Source organism: Stenella coeruleoalba (assembly GCF_951394435.1).
Source record: "Stenella coeruleoalba genome assembly, chromosome: 15".
In the NCBI taxonomy this organism is placed as follows: Eukaryota; Metazoa; Chordata; class Mammalia; order Artiodactyla; family Delphinidae; genus Stenella; species Stenella coeruleoalba.
The window spans coordinates 17,931,495-17,952,166 of NC_137161.1; the positions used below are offsets into that span (position 1 = coordinate 17,931,495).

The following is a 20,672-nucleotide window of genomic DNA, read 5'->3' on the forward strand; positions in this document are numbered from 1 at the left end:
AGCAAGGAGGCTGCCAGGTACCCTGCAGCCGGTGCTCTTGAAGGGAGTAGGACATGGACGTGGTGGCCACAGACCCTCCTCTGTTTCAGAGGTAAAGACCTGCCTAAGATCCAGTCCTTTCCTTTGAAGAACCTTCTTTTAAAGGAAGAAGATCATGAACAATGAAAAAAATATGAGAAAGGACTCATGTGGCAGAGAAGAATGAGTCATTAACTTACTTCGGCAAAGATGGTGCCTTGGAGAAGTCTTCAGAGAGGACGTGACCACCGGTCAAAGGGTTGAGGCGTCATAGCTGGAAAGGGGTGGCAGAAAGTAGATGACCAGATGGTCTGCCCTATGGGAAAGAACAGATTTTAAGAATCCAACTGCCTCAGTCTGTGAAGAGGCAGCCTGAAAGGGGTCCTAATCAAAGTGCACAAATTTATAAAGAGAGGACAGAAAGTGGAAATGAATTTGCTCATCAAATCCGAGAACCAAGGAATAAGGAGAGTGTTTCAGAGCAGATGCAGAAAGGCCTGCTTTACACTGAAGGCTGTCACCTTTTACAGATAATCAGAAGGAAATGAAGATGCTATATAGCAATGCCTCAGTCATCTGACCCTCCCTGGAGAGGAATTTTTCCATGCATATAAAATGTCCATATGGCAGGATGTGATTCTCTTAGGGAAAACTAAAACGTAATCATGTTGGAGAGAAAGCTTTCCAGAATAAGTTTGACCAATGCCCTGCCTTCTTAAGCACCATTTAGAAGTTTCCAGGGTGGGACTTCCCTGGCAGTCCAGTGGTTAAGACTTTGCCTTCCAATACAGGGGGTGCGGGTTCAATCCCTGGTCGGGGAGCTAAGATCCCACATGCTTTGCAGCCAAAAAACCAAAAACGTAAAACAGAAGCAATATTGCAACAAATTCAATAAAGACTTAAAAATAAATAAAAGTTTCCAGGTGACTCAGATGAGATCGCTATGAGCATGCGTGACTGTGCTCAGACTTGGTGATATTCTCACATCCAATGAAGCGTGGAAGTAGAGAAGTTCCTACACCAAACGGCTCCGAACACTGCACTCCTGAAGTTGCCTTGTCACCGTCTTCATCCACTATCAAGCAATTGGCGTAGCCTTCCCCCTTCTTTCAAGGAATTTGCTTATAGGAAACTTAGACACACTATCCCTTCTAATTCATTGCTTCTCATTTCCTTTGGGGTAGAAAACATGATAACCGTTCTCATCGAAATTATATTTAAGATGAGCCTAAGTATGTTCTGAAGAACTGAGGTTCTCTTCTATAGGTTGATTGATCCACGGGGAGTCCCTGCCATCTATTTTTGCCACAAACATGAGTTTGTACACATGCGTTGGTGGTAGACGGAGGGGTATTGTTTCTGTATTGGTTCTAAACTGTATTCTAGATAAGGAGATCCTAGGTGATCTCATGGTAGACAGTTAAGGGAAACTAGGACTAACATTATTTCATATGCCTCTTCAAACCATGATCAAAGCTTGAAACGTAAAACCTGGCTTCGCCTCTGCTTATAGTTTGTGCCCTTGCTGAAAAGACTTCAGTTGAGCAGAAACAGCCATGGTGGGGACTAGCAATCCTGATACATGGGCTTATTACAAAGACCAGAGAAACGCGGCTGCCCTGCCCCACCCCCAAGTACATCAGCGTTTGGGGATGAATGAATGAGCAAAGACTGCTGGAGTTTCAACAATGTGTCAGGCACTGAGTTAGATGTTTTCACATACATTATTTCATTTTAAAGATAAGGAAACAGAAGCTCAGAGAAATCAGTGGAGTTGCCCAAGGTCATGCAGCCGGTAAAGGACAGAGCTGGAGCTAGAAGCGTCAATGCCCTTTCCTTTACATAAAATATCTTGAGGAGCCTGGAAATCCCACCCCATGTGGAAGCGGACTGGGTTAAAGGACGGTATTAGCAACTCCACTGTCACTTCCTTCTAAACCAGACATTTGACCCCATCCCTTGGTGCTCGGAGTCCTGTTCCCCATTGGCCTCCCGGGCTCCAACAGTCCACACTTGCTTGGCTTGGAAAAGCATTACATGCCCCCTATAATTTAGCAACTTCAAAACCAGACCCCTCTCTGGCTTTCTCATTTCCCCCCATTATTTACAGCTCACCCTTTTTGACCCAACCAAGAAAACCTGCTCACAACCCTTCAGATGGTTTGTGCTTCCACTTCTTTCTACACCTTCTCGTTGGGTATGCATCTGTCTCAATAAAAATACATCTCCCTCTCCTCCGTCCACCTGGACTCTTCTCCTCCTTCAAATCCCTCCTCAAACTCATCTCTGGGAATAACTGGTTAAACTCAGCTAACTCTTCTAGTTCCTTAGCACTTGGAAAAAACATGGACACTCAAGTCGGAAAGAACTGGGTTCTAGACCTAAGGTGACCAGCAACGAGCTGTCTGAAAGGCGAGTCACTTTTTTAAACCTGTTTCCTTAGCTGTAAAACAGAGATTTAAACACCTGCACCTTGCCCAACCACAGCAGATACACTATCTGCTGCATCTGAGTGACTGACTTTGGGAGTCAAACTTCAAGAGTCTGAATCCTGGTGATAGTGCCTTGAGCCAATTACTGAGTTTCTCTAAGCTTCAATTTGCTCATCTGCAAAGAGTTGTGAGGACTGCAAAATGAGGTAATACATGTAAAACAGTCAGCAGAATATCTGCATATTGTAATTGCTCAACAAATGTTAGTTGTCGTTGTTATTATTATTATTTATCACCCACCTCGTCAAGTGAATGTGAAAGCAATTAAAATAAAAGACAATTAAAATAAAATGAGTCAGCAGTGTGCTGATGCTGACTTGTATCAGTTTACGAGACTCCGTAATTTAATGATAGGAACTTTGCAGACAGATCCATGGCAAGTTAGTAGCTTGAGAGCAGCTGTGATGGGAGGAGTTCACTATAAAAATCAACAAGTACTACAAATCAGGGGTGGTTTGGTTTTTGCTTTTTTCTTTTTTTTTTTTGAGAATCTATTTTTAAACATTTACCAGCACACCCTTGACCTGTACCTGGAACACAGTAGATATTCTCTCTCTGTGTGTGTGTGTGTGTGTGTGTGTGTGTGTGTTTTCTGCCCTTTTACAGTAATTCCAGCCGTAATTCATTCCTTTAAGTCTCCACCCATGATAAAGCAGCCCAGCCTCCGCGCCTCCTCACTATTGGAGGGGCGCCCTCTAGTGACATAAAGAGTAATACGCTCTCTGAAATGTCTTCACTACAAGAGGGATCAGTACAAACTACCACCTGGAGGCAGAATCTAACCCTCTTATTTTGTAAATAAAGTTTTATTGGCACACGGCCACATCCATTCATTTACAAATTGGCTATGTCTGTTTTCACACAACAATGGCAGAATTGACTAGCTGTAACAGAGTTCATATGGACCACAAAGTCCAAAATATTTACTACCTGGCCCTTTACAGAAAACGTTTGCAGACCCCAACCTATAGTACAATTGTGTACGCTGATTTCTTTACTTTTACCCACCTGTGTTCATAGACCTCAATCCTCAGATTCATTGGCCGCATGGCATTTGATATCCTATTGTTGTAGACATAGGTCATTTCCACTATCCGTATTATAAACAGTCCTATAGTTGATACTGAGCAGGGCCCTGTGGGGCTCCTGGGCACAAAGCCTTTCTGTGTCCCCCATTTCTTTGATTACAGGAAATAGCCTTCATTCAGCCTCTATGACCTTCCCTGAGTTTCAACGGGCAGATTCAAGCAGTTGTTAATTAGGGAAGGGAGGGGATGTGAGACCAGGGAGAAACAAATAGTCGAGAAAAACAATAGTGCAGCCTTGGGGCAAGGTCCTGGTTCCCCATCAAGGGATACACGCAACAGTATCTTTGAGCTGTTTTGCAGATACTGAAATCCCACCAGGTAGGAGAAGTTAACGTAATGACGGTATGCTGCCCACAAGCATGCAGACCCCAAACTAGGTGGAACCTGGAGATTGATGATGCTGACTCCTTACCTCACCACCAACCCATCAGAAGAGTGTCCACGAGCTGAGCACTCCCTCTTTGAACCATTACTATAAAACTTCTCACTATCCTCTCCAAGTTGGGACACACAGTTTTTCGAGGCAGGAGCCCACTGTGTCTCCCTTTGCCTGGCAAAGTAGTAAAGCTATCCTTTTCTACTTCACCCCAAACTCTGTCTTCGAGATTCGATTCGGCACTGGTGTCCAGAGAAGCTGAGATTTTGGCATCATAGTGAATCTGTTATCATTTCATTGGAAAAATGTCAAGATATCGCCAAGGTAAAGAGCTCACTCTGTCACTGGAAGAAAAGCACTCACAGAGTCTCTGCTCTTCACTGTCTGTGGGATTTGAAGCAAAGCACTTAACGCTTCCTGAACCTCAGCTCCCTCATCTGATAAGTGGGACTAACAGTATTATTTGCCTCCCTGGGTTGCTGTGGGGAGCAAATAAGATCATTTATCAGCTAGCCTTTCCCAAGCTACAAAAACAAGTTCAGTAATGTTGGTTTTTATCACCTACACAGCCGAGGGAGGTATACATAATTTTCCTCGTTAATCACCTAGGACTCTGTGTGGAGAACACAAATTCTTATTTTGAATGTGCTTCTGAAGCCATTTCCAACCTCCCTGGGCTGGTTCCTAAATCCCACTTACTCCCTTAGAATGTGAGCTCTTCAGAGCTAAGAGGTGAAGGTTATGCCTGGAGAGGGGGTGTGGAGGATGAAGGTCAAGTGCCAGAGGTGGGAAACTCGGGGTACAAGATGTCTTCAGCCCGAGGTGTATTAGAGGCTGAGCCTGAGAAGTGAGGCCTCATTGCTAAAAGGAAACGGGGCTGGGGGCTCTCTCCTCAGCCTTGCAGGGAAGAGGCATCTGGTGAATGTTCCCAGCAGAGCTGCGAAGCAAGGTCCACACTCATACAGGTTGTACTGTGACCCTCAGGGATATGGTCTGCTCCTCCAGCTTCAAGCCAGTCCCAGGGCCAGCTGCTCCCAGCGCCATCCCTGGGGAGGGTGGCCCCCAAAGGATGCCGTTTTCCTTCTTTTTTTCTGCCAATATCTTTGGCATCCCCTCCTTCCTTTGTCCTTGCTCCCCTCATCCCCAGCAGGCATGCGTGGCCTGTAGTTGGGATATCGGATGCCCACCATAGCGGATACCCTAAATGCCCCACCAATAGTGCCTGGGCACTGCCTGTTCCCATGTACACAAACCGGGAGACTTCCACCTGAAAACACATGTGAGACAGCGCCTGCCTGGCCCTCTGAGCAGGCTGCAAGGGAGCGTTCATGCCTCCCATTCTCAGCAGCAGCCTTCCACCAGTGACTGATGGCAGTGGTAGAAAAACACCTCTGCTCCTTATCCCTCGGTTAGTAGTACAACGGAGGAATGCTGGACACTCCCTTCCAGAGGCTTCCTGAAGGGCTGAGCCCCAGGTGCCCACAGCAGTAACGTGCAACATGTCTTACCTTTATTGGCTCCTGTTTTCCCCTGTCTTTTCCCTCACTTATATACTTGTGCTCCCCGAGATCCCCACCCAAAGAAACTGCTAGCACTCACTTTCTTATCTCAAGGTCTGCTTCTAGGGTAGCCAATCTAGGACTTCCAGTTATTACCACCTACTTTGTGCCAGACTCTCCGTCAAGCAAATAATCATATAAACTCCTTATAGTGGCCAGCATGGGCTACCTTTATGATCTTACCTTTAATCACTCCCCCACTCACTCACTTCTTTCAGTCACATGAGCGCCTCTGTAGTTCCTCCAACAGGCCAAGCTCTTTCTGGCCACAGGCCCTTTGCACATGCTGTTTTCTCTGCTTGGAACACCCTACCCATCCCATTGCCCAGATTTACAGCCTTGGGGTGTTAGCTTAAATGTCACATCGCCAGAGAAGTCTTTTCTAATCACCTTACCTAAGTAGAATCCTCCCTTCACCCCCCTTATTCCATCTCAATATTTTATTTATTTGCTGATTTCACAGCATTCATCAAAATTTGTAATTACGAGCTTCATTGCTTGTTTGCTTCTCTAATAACTATCTTCCTTTCTAGACCGGGCAGGGATGAAATCCGCCTTATTTACTCATATCATTAGTGCCGATCAGAGTACCAAGCACATAGTAATAAGCACTTGATATGTATTTATTGGATCAATGAATATATGGAGATTGGAGCGGATACATTTCGTCTTCCCGTATCCCTATGTGTGGACTCACCTACCTTGCTCTCACCAAACACTCACATGCATGATTGCAATCTTCTTAGAGGTATTACCATGTTTTTTCCTCTCTGTGCTCCCAAAGAACTTTAAATCAGTTCATCAAAATATATTTGTTGAGATGACAAATAGAAGTAGAAAGATGAATAATTCAGAAGTTCAGAGCCCTATATCTTCCCTTAGTGCTATTCTATGACCACAGAATAGGAAATGTCTTCCAAGTCTCAGTTTCATCACCTGTACAATGAGCACAATAAACCTGCCTCAATACCATGGAGCAGATGGTGTGTGTGAAAGGGGCTTGCAAACTGCAAGGCGCCACACGAAACTCTTACTGAATTCCCTTGTGAGGTTTTGTAAATTGCCACACCAATCCCTCGCTTTCAACATGGCAAATAGCAAAATGCTCTAAGCCTTAAGAGTTCGCTTACAGTTATTAGCCGTTCCCCCTGTATTTCATGTTCCCAAGAGCACTTGAGGCAGAAAGCCAGAACAGAAGCTTCCTGAACCAAATGAGGCTTAGTCGAGTATGAGTCCTTAATTGACTCCAGCTGGATTCACTAAGCCAGACTCCTGGTGGGTTCTTTCAGTCCTCTGGACAGCTGCAGGACCCACAGCAAGCCCGGAGGGGCCCCAGGGATGCATCACAATCTGGTATAGGACGTGATCCAGGGGGAGCCTGACTTGATGGGATCTGTCAGCGAAAGGTCAGTAGAGAGAGCAAGGATAGCAGATATGGTAGTTGACCTTGGTTTTGCATGCTGTGAATCCAGGGAAGGCCACAGTTTGAGGGAAGGGGGAAAGTGGGAGATCTAAAGAGGCAAAAGAATCTTAAACTTTGTCAACTTCTCACGCATCTGAGACATGAATTCTTGGACACAGGAGCACACAGACTGATGTCAGGGAAGATTTCAACAGCCTCCTGAAGTTAGAATTCATAGAATTCTCTCTAAGAATCAAATCAAGAGGGAAAGCATGGCCCTTGGTGCCCAGTAATCCTGGATCTGAACCTAATCTCCATACCTTATTGCTGTGTGATTGGTGCAATGTGTTGAACCTCTCTGCATTCATATTCCCCATCTACACACTGAGGTAATAATACTTGTGTTATTGAATCACTGTCCTCAATTCAACACCCTTTTCTACATCCACACCTGGCCATGGCCTCATCATGGATACAGCATACTCCCCTGCCCTTTGCTTTTATATTGGTCATGCGACTTTTTTGGTCAATGGTATATGAATGGAAGTGTCATCCACATGAGATGAACATATTCTGGCTAGCTAACTGACAATAGGATTAAGAGAGAGATATGTGGACCAGAGCCACACCAGCCAACCTTCTCACTTGCAGTGAGAAGCAAAGCTGTCCCAGCAAAGTTCTGCTTGAGTAAGTCAAGCTCCAGCCAATCCATGTGATGGACTTCAAATGATAAGAAATCCACATGTCATTGACAGACATGGAAATGATCATAAACTATTCCTTTAAGACACTGAGCTGTGGGGTGGTTTGTTACACAGCAATAGCTAACAGATACAATAGCTAATATTACCCACCTCTAGACAACATGTGAGCTTCCAGTATGGTGTCTAACACGCGTGAGAAGCCCAGTAGAGGGAGGCCCTTTCTTTCCCTGCTCTGAAAGTGAAGCTTGTCTGACAGCTGCTGCTTATCCTGATGTTCCCAGATTCTGCTTCTGAGACACCCCCAATGACGTTAAGGAGATTATTTTCCTTCCTGTTTCATTTGCCTGGTGCCAATTAAATCAAATTTATGGAATTTGTTCTGGTTGGTAATTACCCCGGGAAATTTCTTTTGGACTGTTTAAGAAGACGTTTCACTCTCCTCCTCAGATTTACTGCCTGTGGGACAGAATTATGACTGCTCAGTCTCAATTGCAAGGGAAAGAAACCATTGCATTATTTATTTCCTTGTATTTATCAAGACAGGTAAGAGATATCAGGCTATTCAAATCTCTTATTAGAGAGAAGGGAAGTCTCAAGGATGTGGTTTCTCAGGCTGCTATAACTTCCCTATGACCAAGTCCCAACTGAAGCTAATTATATCACTAAGCCCTGAGTGGCCCAACAAGGCCAGGTGACTCATGAGTTTACTCTTTTATGTATTCATTCTTCCATTTTCTCTGCTGTATGAGACAGTGGTGACACACATGAGATCTGGGGGTCCACTGCCTGGGTTCAAAAACTGTCTCTGCCAATTGGCACATGTGTGATATTGGGTAAATTACTTAATCCCTGTGAGAGTCAGTTTCCTTGTCTGTAAAATGAGAATAATAATAACGGTCACCTCATACAGATATGAGGTTAAAATGAGACGGGGCATGTAAAGACGTAAAGTGTTCAACACAGAGCCAGGCTTAATAAGGGCTTACTCCATGTTTCCTGTGAACTCTGCTCTGCCCTGGGGATACAGGAGTGAACAAGACATCTCCCATGCCAAGGGGAAGGCACAGTCTTGTGGCAGGAACAGAAAAGTGAGTCAGGCTAAGGACAGAGGGCTTTGGGGGCAAAGAAAGCCCACCCAACCTAGCTTGGGAAGTAGATCCCTGCCCAGGATCCCACAGTCCCTAGAGGCCCATTTAGTTCCACATGTACCAGATGGAATGGGAGAGGCACAGAAGGTCTAGAAGGAAAGACAACTGATTCATACTTAGGCCCCTAGGATGAATCATACGTATTCTAACTTGACCCTCACAAGCCTGCGATGTAGCTCTTTGCTGGTTTCCTTCTACATGTGAGGAAACTGAGACTCAGGGAGGTTGACCTGCCCAGAGTCACACAACTAATAAAAAACAGATCAAGGAGTTAAGCCCAGATTTCCCAACTCCAGGCCCATTTCTGTCTTTTTGGTGCTGCCTAGACCATTCTGAAAGGAAAAGAGAACCAGTTATTGGTTTGCTTAAGACGGAAGAGCCAGATCTGCCCATGTATTTCCTCTTAACTATACGTCTGCAATGCAGTTAATATACCATCATCAAATTAATCAAAATCTATGGGGCTTCCCTGGCGGCGCAGTGGTTGAGAATCCGCTTGCCAATGCAGGGGACACGGGTTCGAGCCCTGGTCCAGGAAGATCCCACATGCCACGGAGCAACTAAGCCCATGCACCACAACTACTTAGAGTGCGCTCTAGAGCCCACGAGCCACAACTGCTGAAGCCCGTGCGCCTGGGGCTCGTGCTCTGCAACAGGAGAAGCCACCGCAATGAGAAGCCCGCGCACCGCAACAAAGAGCAGCCCCCGCTCGCCGCAACTAGAGAAAGCCCGTACGCAGCAATGAAGACCCAACGCAGCCAAAAATAAATAAAATTAATTAATCAAAATCTAAAATGAGTCAGAATTAAAACTTTAACATTCCCAGAGGTTTAGCAAGGGTTCCTCATTCCCTCACCCCCTTGGGGAAAAAAAAGTCAGGAATCCCATTAGGAAAGCATCTTGGTTTAGGGCTGTTATTATTGGGGTGGTAACTTTCTTTGTTGCTCTGAGAGAATGAAATATGAACTATCCATTTCCTCTGCCTTTAAATTCAGAACAGAAAACACAAAATACTAAACACATAACAAGGATGTAAATATATTTAACTTTCAAACTATGGCAAATTAAGGTAGAGGGAAGGAAAAGAAAAGGCGTGAAAGGGGAAGGAAATCATGCAGAGCGAAAAACAGTGAGGATGCGGAGAGAAGAAACAGACACAGCAGACAGGCTGAGCGTGGCTGGAAAAGAAGAGACCCAGAAAGAAGGGGGAGAGACAAATGCAAGGGAAAAAATGTAGGAGAGTTACAGAAGAGAGGGACGGTGGTGGGAAAGAAAGAGGGAAACAGAAGACACCAGATTCAGAGAGAGAGGCTGAGAACATTGTGAAACAATTTCAAGCACGACCACTGCACTTGGCCGTGGCTTTCCCAATGCGCTCACCTGTTTCCCCTTTAAAGGACCTTTACACAGCAGTGCATCCTACAGGGAAGAAAATTATTCTCGCGACAAATGTAAACACACCCTGAGAAATGGGTGAAATAAAATACAGGGCCAGAGTTTTCCCTGTCTATTAATTTGGGGTGTTGGTACAAAATCATTTCACTGCATATTCAAGACACTTCCTGGAAGACCAAGGCAATGAACCATTTCCCCCGGAGGCCCCTTTAATCTCTATGACATTGAAAACAACTTCGACAAAATCGGTTCTTAGGTCAAGAAGAGACTAAAGTGACACAGAGCAGAAATCAATGGATTTTTCTGGAATCCTGCAGGTTTTCCTTATGAACTGAGATAACTGGCCATGCTGGCTGATGACTGAGCCCTCCTCTGAGTCTTCAGACGTTTTCTTCCTCCTGGAGCTCAGGCTCTTGCAGCCTTCTGTGAAATGTAAGCAGAAGGACCTGCCGGAGACCAGGGAAGATAAGGAAATTTGGTCTGATACCTGATATTGTGGTCTACATGGCCACGAGGGCTCAAGTGGCCGGAACCAGTTCTGATCCACCAGACTTAAAGGGTCAGGGTGTGGAAAAGCTTGAGAGAGTCCCCTTGTCCTTCCAAGTCCCTTGGACTCCTCCCCCAAGCCCTCATGCAGTCAGTCAAGGCCAGCCTGGGTCCCTGAGATGAGAGAGTCAGGAGAGGCAAAGGCCTGGAATCTTCCCTACGGCCCCGAGACCCTCCCTGACCTGGGTGAGGATGAAGAACCTAAGATGTGTGTGTACTCAGTTCCCACCATGGGCCCCAGGAACCTCTACCATCTAGGAGGTGGTCAAAGCTAAGAGAATCTTTAGATCACGGTCTTTCATTTCGTTACCCACACAAAACAAAGCAAGAAAAAAACTGAGCAAGTAATATATTAATGCAATATCATAAAAATTAAAGCTATGCCAAAATATATAAAATAAAAAGTGAAAGTCCCCCCATCATCCACCACTCCCACCCCTTCCTTCTCCCCACAAGTAACTCTTCATCAGACTCTGGTACGTGGCCTTCTAGATCATTTTTACGCATTTGCCTGTATGTGCCAATACCTGTGTAGGTTTAGGGATAATTTTGTTTCGGCAAATAGATTGTGCTATGTATACAATTCTGTCACTGGCTTTGATATTCAACAATGTATCTCTCCTTGTTTTCTCATATTTCCATGTCAGCACATAAAGTTCCCCTTCATTATCTTTATACGCTACAGTAGTTTGACAGATAATTAGATCGTTGCCAATTTTTCACTATTACAAGCATGGTTGCAATAAACACTCCCAGTACTTAGATCTCTGCACAAGAGCTTCAGGATTTCTGCAGGATCAACAGATATCTTGAAGGGGAACAGCTGAAGCAATTTTCCACTTAGGGAAACTGAGGTCCAAAAGGGGAGAGTTTCTCGAGGTTACATAACATGTTAGGGGCAGAACTGGGATGAGATGTGAAGGGGTCCGGGTGCCGGGCCAGCCTCCCCCATGACACCATCCTCACTGGGACTGTGAACTTGGACATGACTGATTGACTCCCAAGGGCTGTGGGATTTCAGGCCCGGTACTGAGCAGACAGGAACAAAAGCTCAGAGTGAGACAATTCTAGCCTCAGGAGGAAAAAGATGGGGTGGTCAGAAGGTTCCCAGCAGAGGACAGCGAAGGAGCATTGAGTTTAGAATTTAAATCCTCCAACTCCCACCCTGGCTCCCCCCTGCTCCCCCCACCCTCCACCTGAGGCATTTCACATGACTGAGCCTCTGGTTCTTCTAACGTAAATGAACAAAATTTCTATCTTCCAGGTTTACCGTGAGAGCTGAACAAAGTGATCTACTGACACCATGATAAGAGTTTACATTGCCTGAGCTCAACTGTGTGCCAAGGACTCTGCTAAGTACTTTTCCTAAATGACATTCTTTGATCCTCACAATTCTATGAGATCAGTATCATCTTTGTTCCCATTTTACAGATAAGGAAACTGAAACACAGAGTAAATCCTTGCCCAAGGTCACCCAGGTAGCAAATGCCAGGCCCAGGAGCTGAAGCCAGGCCACCTGGCTCCAGAGCTCAAACTCCCAGCCCTAAGAAAGGGGCTCAAAGCTCGTGGGTGCCCCAACATGGGCACGGAGTCCCCCGGACAGGGCAGAACATGGCTCTGGAGGTACAAGGCCCCAGAGGAGGGGTTAGCTGCAACATGCTCAGCCTCAGAGGTTCTGCGGCCACCTGCCACATGGGACCCTCCCCATGGCTGTCCTGTGCCGTGATTAACCAGCCCCGCAGAGGCTGCCAGTACCTGGGGCTGGCGGGGTCCTAATGGAAGCGAGCTGTCGGTAATTGCCTCCATCCATCACCTTGGTCCATGGAAGGGGACACAGAGTCTGGCTGGAGATTTCAACAAGCTGTTTCTCTGCAGAAACGAGGGCCAGTGACATAGTCCGGCTTGTGGAGAGTTTGAATAGGCAAGGCAGACCCAAGGACAGAAGACGAGGAGAGAGGAGGAGGGAGAGAAGTAGCAGAGGGAGAGAGAGACAAAGACAAGGAAATCAGAAATGTGGAAAGATGATGAGCTTGGTAGAAGAGTGAGAAAGGCAGTGTGCCAGGAAAGTGCTTCTCAAACTGAACCCCTTTGGGGATAGAGAGATGGGGGGGAGATATGCATGTGTGTATATGTTATATGTATGTTTGTAATATATAAGCAAACACCTATACACATATGTTTATGTGTTCTCATTTTGATGATACCTTAAAAAAATAAATGTGATCATATTCTGGATTATTCCACCTACAACTCTGGAGCAGAGTACTTGCCATCCAATTTAACTATCCAGCCTTCCCCCCCGCCCCCCGCCCTCCTTCAGCCTGTGAAATAGGGATAAGAACCCTTCCTTTTCCAGGTGAGTGTGGACACTGAGTAAGACAATATATATAAAGTACAGAGTACATGTTCTTTAAATAGCTGCTATTATTACTATTCCCATTTACAATATGCTCATAAAGAGTAGTTATCCGTGCAGGCTGGGAAAGTGTATTTAGGGGCTTTGAAGAATGAAGAGATCACCAGGTCCAAAAGGAAAGGGATCAGCTTTCCAAGTAGAAGGGAGGAGGTCCTTGAAACAGGAGTGGTCAGGTGTGCTCCAGGGACGCTGATGGGAGATGAAGCCAAGGAGGTCAGCAGGAACCAGAACCAGGGGCTCTGGCTTTACATCCCTGGCTGTGGGATCCAGAGCCTTCCCCAGGTCCCACATTCCCAGGCCCAGAAAGTCCTCCACACTCACCATGTTAGCAGGTAGGGGGATTTCCATGGCAGACCAAAAGAAAGGCATTAAATAGTCATAGTATTCCTTTTGGAAGTTTCTGTCACTATCAACAGGATCTGAGTTGTACAATTTGTATTTTACCCAGAACACATGGGGGCATCCATCCTCCCTACCACCATACACAGTCATAGAATATGAAACAGTCACTTATGCTGTGTTTACTGTATTTAGAGACAAAAGGGACTTCGGTTGAGTATCATGTCAAAACAAATGTGAGGAAGACACTGCCGTAATTCACCAAGACCCATGTTTTTCTCTTCTTCCTGAGGATACAAACAGATTGCATTTCTCAGCTTCCCTTCCAGTTAAGTGTAGCTACACGTAGCAGACACTATCCGTGCTTCGCCCCATCCTCTTGGATTCCATTCACTTTTCCTGCATGTCTATCCTCCTGCTTTGTAGTGCTCTGATTCCAAGGATTTGCCCCTGCAACTTTCTCTTGAGGCTGGTCCTTGGCTAATGGAGCCCTGTACTGGCAGAGAGCCAGAAATGCCTGGGCGTTCCCATGTTCCTGAAATAGCCCTTAGCTGGTGTATGAAAACCTGGACGCCTTGCCTTGAGGTGAGACCTACTCTCAGGTGTAATTCACAGTCCAGAGCTCCCCAAAGGATTACGCCAACTTTGGGGACTTTGTCTGAAATTACATCCATGCTCACCCTTTCTCCCTTTCCAGTCCTGCCTGCTTCTTTACCGGTTTCTCCTGGGAATACCTCCTAAAGAACTCACCTGCACGTGAGTCCTCGCTGAGGGCCTGCTTCTGGGGACCCCAGCCTAAGCCAGCAGGGACTTAGGTGCAGGACTGCTACTTCCTGGCCTTACAAAGAAGCCCACCTGTGGGCTTTTCCCTTCAGGCTGATGGGAACAGAATAACTCAGAGGGTCACCTTGAAAGACAATTATTGATGATGGCAGAACTCCAACAGCCTGGACCCTGAGTTACTGCAGGGAAGAAAGATTTGTGCCAAGCAAGAACGTGATGCTGGGCTGGGAGGTGAGACGGGAACTTCTCCTGTGCTGCGCCACTAAAAGATTTGTATTTACTTGTCATGGCAGCTCGAGTCACCCACACTAAAATAGAAAGGGACTTTACTTGAGCCCTCAGTGAGGTCTAGAGTGGATGAAAGGCTGTTTAGGAAACCATTTATACCCCCCAGGTAGGGCCCCAGGGAGTCTGAACAAGCCGGGCCTGTGAGCTGGGACACCTGTTGCAAAACGACAGGATTTAAGGCCTCTTCCGTCAGAACCAGAACTCCCAGAAGCCAGCTCTGCATAAACTCCCAAGCACCTAGGGTTCTGATGAAAGGTGGCCCTTCACAAAGCAATTCGCACCGTGCCCGTGTATTCATAATAAGGGCAAAAATTATTTTTAATACGTAAGTGTTCACAGTTGTCCATTCTCCCTGTGGATTCGAAGGATAAATGATTCTTGCTGTCAGAGAAGATCCCTAAGATCACCTTTGTTGAGGAGACTCTGGATAACAGGCCAGTGAATTAAACTATTAATAGAAGTCAGAGAGGCTAAAACAACAAACATAAAAAAGAACTAGGACAGTATCACTGGAAGGTCAGAAAGAGAAACAGAGAAGCCACGTGAGCTGGGTATTAGAGAGGGTTTAAGAGTTCAGAGTTAGATATAAGGATAAGAAAGAAAGTTTAACAGGAGCAGCTGCCATCTCGGTGGAAGGTGACAATAACAGCAGTGATCTGGACAGAGGAATTTTTGTGATGTTTTCTCTGCAATAAAGATGTCCTCCATTATTGGTGTTTCCTTACGAGACCAAGTATAGACTTGAAACACTCATGATTAATATTTGGTTCCTGGATTGTTCCTGGGAAGGAAACACCATGAGAGACTGGTCCATTTGGAACCCTGAAATATATTAGGATCACACTTCTATTTTCAGGGGTCTCCAGTATTTTGTAGAGGAGTCCAGAACCTTTCATCTCTCCATTCCCTTGATTGAAGACAAATTTAAAATATCCTAGCCCCAGACTTCCCTGGTGGTGCAGTGGTTAGGAATCTGCCTGCCAATGCAAGGGACACAAGTTCGAGCCCTGTTCCAGGAAGATCCCACATGCCGTGGAGCAACTAAGCCCATGCGCCACAACTACTGAGCCCACATGCTGCAACTACTGAAGCCCACATGCCTAGAGCCCATACTCCACAATAAGAGAAGCCACCATAATGAGAAGCCCGCGCACTGCAACAAAGAGCCCCCGCTCACCGCAGCTAGATAAAGCCCGCGTGCAACAATGAAGACCCAACGCAGCCAAAATAATTAAATAAATTAATTAAAAAAACTTATTCTTAAAATATCCTAGCCCCAACAAACTTCTTGAATGTCTGCTATGAAAATTAACCACCACTGTTCACCATTCTATTTTGTGCTCCCTTTGCTATTTGCCTGTGCCTCTAGCACCTAGTTTTATCACCTGAGTCAAGTTAACTGATAATGTGTTTGATTTTTCAACTTGATTGTAAAATCTTTAAGGATGGGTTTTATAAGCATCTGTCTTATACTCAATAAATGTAAAGAGGACTTCCCTCGTGGTGCAGTGGTTAAGAATCTGCCTGCCAATGCAGGGACACAGGTTCAAGCCCTGGTCCGGGAAGACCCCACATGCCACAGAGCAACTAAGCCCGTGTGCCACAACTACTGAGCCTGAGCTCTAGAGCCCGGGAGCCACAACTACTGAGCCCACGTGCCACAACTACTTAAGTCTGTGCGCCTAGAGCCCATGCTCCGCAACAAGAGAAGCCACCGCAATGAGAAGCCCGCGCACCGCAACGAAGAGTAGCCCCTGCTCACAGCAGCTAGAGAGAGCCCGCGTGCAGCAACGAAGACCCAACACAGCCTTAAATAAATAAATAAAAAATAAACACATTTATATAAAAATAAATAAATGTAAAGATTTCTGTCTTGTTCATCCCTCTCTTTCCAGCACTTCCAAGATTATATGATTGATGGTAGATGTTTAGTAAATGTTTATTGAATGAATAAGTGAAATAATCAATCATATACATCACATTTGAGTTGATAACAATCACGTCCTCCAGATTAAGCAGATCATACCATTGCCTCATTGCTACTCAGGTGTTCCCACTAACATGTACCTTTTCAAACAAATTTGCCCTGTACTGACAGGTGGATCCTCTCTTAGATCCTCAGCAGCTAAGAAAGATAAAGATTGGGAAGGGAAGCCAGAGCTGAAACAAACCTTACCTACTTCCTGGATTGCTGGAAAAGCCCCAATTACAAATATCAAAAAGGGTACAAATGCCCTCTTGGCCAAATGAAAATCTAGCATCTGTATTTTTGGTTCACAAAATATACTCCCCTTGCTTCATGTAAGAGGCAAAACTCGGGGACTTGCCTGATGGTCCAGTGGGTAAGACTCCACGCTCCCAATTCAGGGGGCCCGTGTTCAATCCCTGATCGGGGAACTAGATCCCACAGGCATGCAGCTACTAAGAGTCTGAGTGCCACAACGAAGATCCTGAGTGCTGCAACTAAGACCCAGTGCAGCCTAAATAAATAAATAAATAGGCAGAACACAGACCTTAGAATTGTATATATTCACTCTGGTTAGTAGCCAAGCGGCTTCGGTCAAGTTATGTAACATATCTAAACCTCAGTTTCCTCATCAGTAAAATGGGCACAACCACATCTACTGCACAGAAAAACTGTCGTGAAGATTAATAGAGATAATTGTAAACTACTGGCCCAATACCAACAAGGGGCACATCGTAGTAGTTCTAAGAATGCTTGTCTCCTTCCTGCCTGATGGCACAGACACAAGTAGAGATTAAACAAAGAAAACTCATGCTGATATTTTCTGGATGATACAAAGAGGAAGGAGCTATGGGTCTTTCATGTCCTTTCAGTTCATCTAAGGAAAGAACAGGGCCACGTGCAAACTCACCAGCCAAAATTGTCTCCTCCAGAGCTCACTTCTTCGTGAGTTAGCATTTGAGACATCGTGTTGACAAGGGGAGAGGGTAGGACACCGATTCCTTTATGCTGTAAACCTGACCATCTCCTCAAACGAGGACGAAATGACAGCTTTCTCCATCTATCCTAAGGACAATTTACAATTATGACTCAATTTGCAACAGAAGAGAAACATGCTATTTATTTGCTATCTTTATTTTTTTTAAGGGAATAGTGGGAGACATTTCCATAGCTAATGAGGGCCAAAGGTGAAATCCTTTTTATGAGAACACAGACAGGACCAGACTTCATTTTTGGTAATTTCCTTCCGATTGAGATGTTGTTGATAATGCTGGACAATGTCCAGCTTTGAAATGGCCCTAATCATAGTCCAAATGCCATGGCAACGATCTCTTGAGAAATAGCACGTGAACTCAGGTGATCTTATGCCTGAGTGAAGAATATAATTGTTACTCTACAAAATATTTGGTGTGTTACAATTATATGGTATGTCAAAATACAGCATTCTCTCAACGATAGTTAAATTTTAATGGGTTTTTTACTCCCTTTCACAATATTTAAATAGTTTGACTATGAGACTAAACTATTTAAAAAGGTAAGTTTACCCACAGCATGTATAGCACTTCCTACAGACCCACATCCAAAGGTCTGACTTCTCTTTTAGAAACTCCTCATTTATGTTAGAAAAAAAAGAGAGGGGCCTGCATCAATAATATAGATAATTTTAATTCAAAATTGCTCTTGAATTAAATTATTTAGATATTTCTGAGGGGCAAATAATCCAGGGACCAGAATGACCTGGAAAATTACCTTCATTATTTAAGTCATTCTGGTAAATCTGGCCTAAATTACTGGGCTTCAAGAGCTTCTGAAGGAGGCATTTCAGAAAATCAAAACACTCAGAATACTTAATATTTTTTCCACTGGATTTTTTCCACAGGTCCATGTGATGGAAAAGGGCAATGACTTATTTAGACAACCAAAAATAATCTTAGACCCAAGAGAGACCTCATTCTCAACGGTTCTGCAGAAACTTACAACTTACAAAAAAATATTTTGCGAGGACATTTTATCTTTTAATCCTAACAATCACTGTGGGAGACACAGACCGTAGTCTCCGTGTTTACATGGAGATGAGAACACAGAGATTCAGAGAGGAAAATGTTTGTCCAAGGTCACAAAACAAGTAAGTGACAAACTGGGGCTGGACCCCAGATCTTCTAACTCCACATCCAGAGCTCTTCTCTTACCAGTAAACTAAGCAACCCATAGAACTGATAACTAGAATCCAGAATCAGTAAGAAAAAGACAAATGAAAAACATAAAACCAGACAAAGAATATGAATAATCAAGTTACAGAAGCAAAAACCCAAACAGTCGATAAATATAGAAAGCCAACCTTGTTAGTAAACAGAGGAAGGCAAAACAATTTTGAAAAGAATAAGGGTATAATTGAATACTGATTAGATTTGTAAATTTTAAAAGTTTTGTGACATCAGTAATTGTTGAGGATGTATCAAATGTGATGTTTACATTACTGATGGGAGTATAAACTGGTATCACCCCTTTAGAGGACAGTCTAGCAACACTTAGTTCACTTGAAGGTACACAGGCCACGCAATTGAGCAATTCTACTCCTAGGTGTCTCACCTGGAACTACGCTCACAGCTATGCCCAGGGAGATACATTCAATGTTCATTGCTGTAATTTATATAATAGAGAAAAGTAGAAACAATCTAAGTATTTCTCAGTAGAAGAATCAACTGTGATTATTCACACAATATATCAAGTGAAAAGGGTAGCTTTTATGAAAAATGGATAAATCTAAAGAACATAATGTTGAATGGGGAAAAAAGCAGTTTGCAATTGACATGTACAGTAGGATACTGAATGTGTAAATCTTGAAAATACAAATAACACTAGTTTATATTGTTAATCGGTTCATACGTATGAATAGAAGTCTAAACACAGGAGAGGAAATGATACAGGGGAACCTCAGAGTTCTGGTTGTCTCTGAGAGGGGAGGGTTGGGGAAGAGATGAGGAGGGTAGCTATTCCTGCAATGTTCTATTTCTTTCTTTAAAATTCTGAAGCAAATATGGAAGAATAGGTAAGACTCTTATACCTGGATGTATGTTTTCTTTATTTGTATGTGCACATGCGTGTTTTTGAAATATTTCTTATAAGTTAAAAGGGATGCATTTGAACCTCAGAGGGGCATCAAGATAAGAAGGGGGAGGGAAGGGTAAAGAAATTGATGATCCCTTAAGGATGGTCTGCAAGGGGCTCTCTGGTAGCAAGATCCTAATAAAGAGGTCACAGGGCAAACAAGGAAAGGGGTTAAGTAGATGACAGTAATGCAAGCTATGGTTTCCATTCAAGGAGAACGAGGCGGGGTGAAAGGATGGGAGAGGGTTGAGTGGCTTCAGAAGAAAAGCTGAAGGGGGGCTGCCTGGGGAGAGATAGGTTCTGGTTATCTGTATGCCTCTCTTAGGTTGCTATGATATGGCTGAACGCCATTGTTTTTATGGAGGTCTTCACTCCCACTGAATGTGCCGGCCAGGATCTAAAAGCAGTCAAGTTCGGCACTTCAGAATTGTCAAGTTACAGAATATGCCTGCAACATTATTATCCTTTCCAATGCAATAACAACAGTAAAGTAACAGCAGGCTCAGAGAGGTTAAACGATTTGCTTGAGGTCACACAGGAGGGACCCCTGGCATCCTCACTCTGATTCCAAAGCCTTCCTTTCCCCTACGCTACATGCTTCCTCTCGGGGTTCAAATACGCCTTCTGCAAGTTGCCTACTTCCTGCAACAGATCCCAAGCAATTTCAACATGGCTGAGGATATCTTTTTGTTTTTTATTTTTCTCCCTATGGCCAGAATAAAGCATTATTTAGAAAGCATAATACATTGTTAACACCCAAGGTATGGAGTCAACAAGCTTAGATCTGGGTTTGCTTAGCAGATCTCTTAGGAAAGTAACCATGGAGTCTTCAGGGCTTGATGGTAATTGGTTTCAGCTGACCTCAGGGAGCAACCTAGTCTGGCAGGGACAGATGTCCTCTTGGTCCCCAGATGAGGACCGCCTGCTTCCCAACTGGCAAGAAGTCTCAAGCACTGAATTCTCTCCATGGTAAGAGCCCTTTTTGAAGCTGATGTTCTCTGCCTGCTGAGGAAGGCAAGCTGAGTCCCTGCTACCTGCTCAGGG

General features: G+C 44.6%; 1 long non-coding RNA gene across 1 annotated transcript in view; it reads right to left on the minus strand.

Annotated features, from left to right (window-relative positions):
- Positions 1–20,672, minus strand: part of LOC307197722 — a 238,969-nt gene that overhangs the window by 66,506 nt on the left and 151,791 nt on the right. The window contains exon 3 of the long non-coding RNA XR_013831490.1: positions 219–334. This is a non-coding gene — a long non-coding RNA (uncharacterized lncRNA). The remainder of the gene's footprint in view (positions 1–218; positions 335–20,672) is intronic.